We start from the raw sequence: 8,860 nt of genomic DNA on the forward strand, positions 1-8,860 counted from the left end.
CAACCAGCTTCACGAGGAACGCACCTGGAATGAATTTCAATGAACAGGTGTGCCTTCCTAAAAGTTAATTTGTGGATTTTATTTTCTTCTTAATGCATTTGAGTTAATCAGCTGTGTTGTGACAAGGTAGGGGTGGTATACAAGAAGATAGCCCTTTTTTGTAAAAGACCAAGTCCATATTATGGCAAGAACAGCTCAAATAAGCAGAGAAATGACAGTCCATCATTGCCTTAAGACATGAAGGTCAGTCAATATGTAACATTTCAAGAACTTTGAAAGTTTCTTCAATTGCAGTCACAAAAACCATCATGCGCTATGATGAAACTGGCTCTCATGAGGACCGTCACAGCAATGGAAGACCCAGAGTTACCTCTGCTGCAGAAGATAAGTTTATCAGAGTTACCAGCCTCAGAAAATGCAGCCCAAATAAATGCTTCACACAGTTCAAGTAACAGACAAATCTCAGCATCAACTTTTCAGAGGAGACTGTGTGAATCAGTCCTTCATGGTTGAATTGCTGCAAAGAAACCACTACTAAAGGACACCAATAATAAGAAGAAACTTGCTTGGGCCAAGAAACCCGAGCAATAGACATTAGCCCGATGGAGATGTTTTCTTTGGTATGGAGTCCAAATTGGAGATTGTTTGTTCCAAGAATTGTGTCTTTGTGAGATGCGGTGTCGATGAACGGATGATCTCCACGTGTGTTTTTCCCACCATAAAGCAAGGAGGAGGAGGTGTTATGGTGTGGGGGTGCTTTGCTGATGACACTGTCTATGATTTATTTAGAATTTAAGGCACACTTAGCCAGCCACATGGCTACCACATAATTCTGCAGCGATACGTCATCACATCTGGATTGGGCTTAGTGGGACAATCTTTTGTTTTTCAACAAGACAATGACCCAACACACCTCCAGGCTGTGTAAGGGCTATTTCTACCAAGGAGAGTGATGGAGTGCTGCATCAGATGACCTGGCCTACACAATCCCCTGACCTCAAGCAAATTGAGATGGTTTGGGATGAGTCGGACTGCAGAGTGAAGGGAGAGCAGCCAACAAGTTATCAGCATATGTGGGAACTCCTTCAAGACTTTTGGAAAAGCATTCCAGGTGAAGCTGGTTGAGAGAGTGCCAAGAGTGTGCAAAGCTGTCATCAAGGCAAGGGGTGGCTGTTTGAATAAACTCAAATATGCTTAGATTTGTTGAACACTTTTTTGATTACTACATGATTCCATATGTGTTATTTCACAGTTTTGATGTCTTCACTATTATTCTACAATGTAGAAAATAGTAAAAATGTTGAAAAACTCTTCAATGAGTAGGTGTTCTGAAACTTTTGACCGGTAGTGTAGGTATTACAGGGAGAGGTTGAACATGTCAGAGAAGACACCTGCAAGTTGGTCCGCACATGCTCTGAGTACACGTCCTTGTAATCTGTCTGGCCCTGCGGTTTTGTGAACGTTAACCTTTTTTAAGGTCTTGCTAACATTGGCTACGGATAGCGTGATCACACAGTGTCCGGAACAGCCGGTGCTCTCATGCATGTTTCAGTGTTGCTTGCCTCGAAACGAGCATAAAAGGCATTTAGCTCATCTGGCAGGCTCGCGTCACTGGGCAGCTCCCAGCTGGATTTGCCTTTGTAGTCCATAGTAGTTTTCAAGCCCTGCCACATCCGACGAGTGTCAGAGCCGGTGTAGTAGGATTCAATCTTAGTCTTGTATTGACGCTTTGCCTGTTTAATGGCTCGTCTGAGGGCATAGAGGGATTTCTTATTAGTCTCCGGATTACTGTCCACTCCTTGAAAGCGACAGCCCTAGCCTTTAGCAAGGTGCAGATGTTGCCTGTAATCCATGGCTTAAGGTTGGGAAATGTACGTACGGTCACTGTGGGGATGACATCGTTGATGCACCTATTGATGAAGCTGAAGCTGATGACTGAGGTGATATACTCCTCAATGCCATTGGATGAATCCTGAAGCCCATTCCAGTCTGTGGTATGAAAACAGTCCTCTAACCACCTCCATATTGAGCAAGTCATGTGTACTTCCTGCTTTAGGTTTAGCTTGTAAACAGGAATCAAGAGGATAGAATTATGGTCAGATTTGCCAAATGGAGGGCGAGGGAGAGGTTTTGTGCATCTCTGTGTGTGGAGTACAGGTGATTGAGGGCTTTTCCCTCTGGTTGCACATGTGACATGTTGGTTGAAATGAGCTAAAATGGATTTAAGTTTGCCTGCATTTAAGTCATCATCTCAATTTATAAACTCCTGGCAGTATGGCACGTCCCTCTTATGCCCTCACAAGACGTGACCCTGTGACTATGTGAACTGCATAACCATCTACAGTACAGTTGGCCCCATTGTGTCCAGGTAAGTTAGCGTCTCCATGACTGTACCAGTTGTGACAGACACCTGGGGTGACATACAGACATAGTCTGCTCGCATGTCCCTCTATGCTGGCGTGTCCCTCTAAGACTCCTGTATTGGGCAGACCCTGTGAAACCTGGCCTGTCACTTGCTCCTCTGTGGCTCTTGAGAACAGAGGCCTGGGGAAAGGGGAGGGCTCTAACTGTGCACACGCAAACAAGTCAACTGCTCTGAACATTGGCCGTGTGTGTCTGTGTTCATGAATGTGTTTGTTTGTGCCATGGAAATGTGTTTGTTTGCAAATGGGAAGACCTGAGAGTAATGCATGCAAGCCCATGCATAAAGATTGGCATGGATGCTGCAAGGATAAATAGAGAGAGAGAGAGAGAGAGAGACAGAGGGAGAGAGAGAGAGAGAGAGAGAGAGAGAGAGAGAGACGAGACAGGAGTGAGGGGGAGTGTGACTACTGCCATAACGTCCTCTGAGATGCATTTGGACAGAGCGAGCATCTGTCAAAATGCGCAAGCCTCAACTGCCGCCTCGCTAATGGCCACAGACGTAAGTGAAGGAGGAGGAGGAGGAGGAGATGAGAGGAGAGGGAGAGAGAGAGAGAAAGAGAGAGATAGAGAGAGAGAGAGAGAGAGAGAGAGTCCAGCTAGACACACACTCATACACCTGCTACTCCTTCCCTCCCCTCGTTCTGCCCCTGCACAACCACTCTGCCCACAAATCATTCACCTCAAAATGTCTATAAAGGTACCTTGTAATGGCTATTGAATTATTTTATTTTTACCACTTTGTGGCTTGTTTGTGATTGTGTGTGTCTGTGTGCGAGTGCGTGAATGTGTGTTTATTTTCCAATGTTTTCTCGGTGTCATGTATCTGAGACTATCACTCATTTTGATGAATTGGCTTCGCTGTCAATCATTCATCTGAATTGTTTTTGAGGCAATTTGGACAAAATCGTTTTTTTCCTCTTGGGGAGAAACAACCACCAGCAATCATCCTAAGGTTTAAATCATGTCATCGCAGGGAAGGCTGGCTCGCTGGTAAAAGTGCTAAGTTGAAAAATTACACAACAAAAGCGATACTTGAAAACATTGCATATTTTACACATTGTTAGTCACATTTTCCTAATGCAAAACAGCACTGAACGGTGCAACACATACTGCTTAGCTCACAATACCCTGCAACATGTTTTATGTTGTTACTTCACACTTTTGTCTGTGAAGATGAGGCAATTAACAGATGTTGAAAAGCGACTGAGAAAATTCTGTACAATGTTCAACAATTGCAAAATTATGCAATTGCTAGCTCTAGAAACTTGCTTTGAATAATGTACCATTCCATCTATTTAAAAGTCATTTTGTGTAACTTTTCTCAGTGTGTAGGGTGTTATGCACAAGGAAAATGTCCCTCTGTGTCACCATCTTGTATTACTAGCTATTCTTGGTTAGAATGTACAGCGTTTGGACAGGTGCTGGTGTATCAGATTGAGATTGCGCCACATAAACTCACTCAACGCTTGAAATGTTGCCACTTAATTGGATCCTTTTCAGTGTTGCAACTGGTTGGTACATTGTCAACTGGGCATTCATGTGTGTTTGTGATCAGAGGACGACTGGTTTGAGCCCACTAACAGCATGGGGAAAGTGGAGGAAGCGATACTGTTAGCAACATAGTGACACCATTTACATTGGAAAACATGTTTTTTTAAATTCTATATAATATATGTATGATTACATGAGTCTAATACATTAAATGGGAGGAAATTGAAAAACAAAACACATTAATATTTCCCATTTCCCTTCTGGAAACATGAAAAAAAGAAAGTATTTTATGCTCCTACAAAGTTCACCTGCTTCCAATTGCCCAAGGCAACTCCAACTGTGTTCACAGCAGGCATCCAACCAAAAACACCAAGTTCCATTATAAATGTTAACTAAATTACTTTACTCTGTAAAGTATTAATTAAATCCTCCAAACCTTTATTGTTTATCTTAAAGCAACGGTCTCTATCATCTGTGCTTTGACTGTGTTGTATTTCTCCTCCTGGTCCTAAACAGCTCCTATCTGTCATTCTATGTTCTTAGAATGTATTGTGCGTGCCATGGAACAGGAACACAAGAGGTCTGGCAAAAAGCCTTCTAAGGTTTTAATGAGAATGACAACTTGTCTTAGACTGAAGCAGTAGTGGTGCGTGGGTAAAATCACTGGGGAAGCCAAGCCAGGAAAAAAATGTCCATATTACAACCTATGTGTTGTGATAATTGCATTGTTCGTTGTATAACCTGTTAGTTCATATGCCTTGCCAATGTGATATATAGGCCTTAGGCTGAGATAATAAGAAGACACAGTGGCAGAATAAATTCAACCACACCTGTGTTTCATTATAGAATTGGAGAGCAATGTCTGTTACATGACCTACAGCATGGTCAAGCAAGTTAATGTGTCCGACATTTTCGGAATACTAAACAACAATTGATATAGAACCAGAGAGAGTTAGGCTACCGCAAGTCACAAAGAAAACAGGAGCTGCCTCCACTATTCCAGCATCATTTCAACGTTAACATTTCAACATCATCAAATCACCTATGCTTAGTCTAATACAGTGACAACCAGTGGACATTTAGTATGTTAATCTTGGTGGGGCAAACTCACAAATGTTTTGTTGTTGATGCATGCCAGCAAAGCCACAACACTAAACTATACATTAATTGCACTATACGAGTGACAAATGGTGCCCAGAAACTGTTAGGGCCTACATAAAGCTGTCCCAACAGCAAAGCTTTTTTTTAAGCACCATGGAGTGAATCCGTACCACTGCTATACCCGGCTATCAGCACATTCTTGTCTGGCAGCGAAACAGTTCATGCAACCTCATTTACTGCCTTTTAAAAATATATAGCTGATATGACTGACTTGCTTAATAAACAAATGTGGTTTCTACTGACAATTGAGATGTACAAACTATGGCAAAAGGGAACAAGAGGTAATTTGTCATTTTGACACGACAAGACATTATTGAGTGAGCTAAGCTGGGCGTAGTCAATATAATTATTGTTCAACACATTTGAAATGTACATCGACAGAATTTAGAACATGGGCCATTCATACAGTATTCTCCCTGTACACCAAGTCAGAACCGTAAGATAAATAAAGGGGGCAAATAAGCAAACAATGAAAGCTCTTATATTCGATGATGACATTTCTCAAAAACAGGCTATAGGCTACATGTGCACCACCAAGTCGGAACACTAGGTTAAGTTATGAGGGGAACAGGGACCAAATGATTAGGGTGAAGCACATGGTCTACTAACAGCTTACTACACAACATATATTTAATATTACTTTCTTAGCTATGGTATCCATATCTCCCTGGCATATTACATAATTTATTCAGCAGCATACTACACATTTTAAGACTCATCTCACTTGAAGAGGACCTTCTTGAGAGCAAAGTTTGTCATCAAAGTCTGGCATTCACTGAATTCTGGAACTCTGAAAAAACAAGATTGAATCATGACGTCAGTGATCTTCAGGTCGAAGCTCTAAAAAGAGGCCCGAGTTCCCAATTTGGAAATCTGAGTTGCATGACCGTTAAAAAAGTATTTTCCCAGTCGCTTCTCATTTATTTCCGAGTTCCCAGTTGTCTTGAACCCACTAAAGTCTGAGATTTCCCATTTCCGAGTTTCCAGTTGTTTTGAACATGGCAGAAGTCATGCAGGATTGGTCAATGTATACAGCATGGCAAATATATTCAGCCTTTTCTGGCCCTTGGTGTTGCATGTGAATGTTTATCCTTTTAAGCTTGGAAAATAGCCCATTAAACCCAGACTTGGACCACACACCTCTCCACCAGCAGGCTAGTGATTGCTTTGCAAAACTTGCAGTGAGCCACTGATTCCTTCCGATCCACTCATTGTTGAATTTGCTGTTTCCAACTTGTTGTGCAACGTTTATGTCCAATGTACGATGAGCACCAATACATTTTATCTATAATTTATCTTTATATGACAAGAATTGAAAAGGATTTGCAGCACCCAAGGGGCTTGAACTTTCTAGCTCTCCCTGTCAATTTTGCAGTGACGTAGTGTCCCCTTGAGTGACAGAACACTGAGCCAATCACAGCACAACTAAGAAACATTAAACAACTCCTACACTCTGTTTTCTGTTGGCTGCCCCACCATGTGCCTGTCCATGGAACTGATTTATGTGTGCGTGTTTGTGTGTGTTAGCAATACAAAAAATACATTGACTCACCCTACTTGTAGAGAAACGCCAATGCCATCCTCCTCTCTTTCATGTTGGCGTAACGCTCATAGAGTACACACTCTTAGTTTTTGTTGTCCTAGGCTACCAAGCTAAAATGCTTGCTTGCCTCCCTAACTTACTTTCATGGGCAACGATGCGCCAGCTAGTTAACATTAACCTACTACATCTAGCCACATATTGAACTTCCACCCTCTCCGGCAAGTGGCACAATGTATGAATTTATGGTTGGATCAGAATCGCCGTTATAGTCATTGGCCAGTACGGAGAATTAAGTATAACCCAAAAAATTGTTTTTATATTTTATTTATTTCACCTTTATTTAACCAGGTAGGCCAGTTGAAAACAAGTTCTCATTTACAACTGCGACCTGGCCAAGATAAAGCAAAGCAGTGTTACAAAATCAACAACACAGAGTTACACATAAACAAACATACAGTCAATAACACAAAATAAAATAAAAAATCTATGTACAGTGTGTGCAAATGTAGAAGAGTAGGAAGGTGGGCAATAGAGAAGAAAATAATTACAATTTAGCATTAATACTGGAGTGATAAATGTGCAGATGATGATGTGCAAATAGAGATACTGGGGTGCAAAAGAGCATGAGGGGAAGTAAAAACATGGGGATGAGGAAGTCGGGTGTGCTATTTACAGTTTGGCTGTGTACAGGTACAGTGATCGGTAAGCTGCTCTGACAGCTGATGCTTAAAGTTAGAGAGGGAGATATAAGACTCCAGCTTCAGAGATTTTTGCAATTTGTTCCAGTCATTGGCAGCAGAGAACTGGAAGGAAAGGCAGCCAAAGGCAGTGTTGGCTTCTGGGATGACCAGTGCAATATACCAGTGAGCTGAGATAAGGCGGAGCTTTACCTAGCAAAGACTTATAGATGAACTGGAGCCAGTGGGTTTGGCAACGGATATGTAGTGAGGGTTAGCCAACCAGAGCATACAGGTCGCAAGCTTATATTCTGATTGGCTACAGTGGTTAAACTAAACTCATGAGGCATTTGTAAGTTAGAGGGCTTTATCTACGTCAGTTGGCACTTTCAGCTTGTAAAAAACTGGTGCTCCGGCATTTTGAATCACTTGCGCCACGTTCTGCAATTTAGCTTACTAACATCAGCTCGCTTGCACTAAAGGTGGGAAGGGAGGCAATATTAGAGGTGAGTCCTTCAAAACAAATACAAAAGTGACAGTTTCCTATAGTGCAAATTGAAAGTTTCAAGACCAATGAAAAGCAGGTCTTACCATAGCCGCGGAAGGATGTTTGGTGGTGGGCAGAAGTCGTTTTATTTTATTTAAAAAATGTATTCCGATTTTTCAGGGAGTGCTGCAGCACCCTCAGCATCCCTATGTCCCGCAGCTATGGGTTTTAGCAGTAACGCGGTTGCTAAAGGCAATTTGAAGTTTGGAATTTGAGAGTGGAAGTGCAACCTATCCAGCCGTGATGCTCAGTGCTCATATGTTCATGGAACAAAATAGGAGATGTGCTATTTGAGCAGGTAACCCTCTTATTCAGAAATCCAAATTCATGTTTTTTTTCCATTTAGTCTCATTTGATGAAAAATCTTTAGTAGATGCTCTTATCTAGAGCGACTTGCAGGATCAATTAAGGTTATGTGCCTTGCTCAAGAGCACATCAACAGATTATTCACCTAGTTTGCCCAAGGATTCAAACCAGCAACCTTTCGGTTACAGGCCAACATCTTAACCGCTAGGCTACCTGCTGCCTTTTGTCCTGCCCAATGCAAGTAGCCTAGCGGTTAGAGCGGTGGGCCAGTAACCGAAAGGTTGTTGGATTGAATCCCCGAGCTGACAAGGTAAAAATCTGTCGTTCTGCCCCTGAGCAATGCAGTTAACCCACTGTTCCCCGGGCACCGTGGATGTGGATTATGGCAGTCCCCCGCACCTCTCTGATTCAGAGGGGTTGGGTTAAATGCGGAAGACACATTTCAGTTGAATGCATTCAGTTGTACAACTGACTAGGTATTCCCCTTTTGGAGTTGATGACAATGCAATGACTGTCATAACCTACAGAACTTGAGATTACCGTATACAGTATTAGGCCAAGGAGCATGTTGAATGGCCCAGGCCTACTCACACATATAATTTATTTATTAATCGAAACCCAGACCTTTCGGACCACTGCCAGCATTTGCGCTCATAATTCCTGCTGTAAAAATAGCAAAATATTTCTGACACACCCCCGGACCCATAGCGC

Source organism: Oncorhynchus tshawytscha, linkage group LG02 (assembly GCF_018296145.1).
Source record: "Oncorhynchus tshawytscha isolate Ot180627B linkage group LG02, Otsh_v2.0, whole genome shotgun sequence".
NCBI classification, from domain to species: domain Eukaryota; kingdom Metazoa; phylum Chordata; class Actinopteri; order Salmoniformes; family Salmonidae; genus Oncorhynchus; species Oncorhynchus tshawytscha.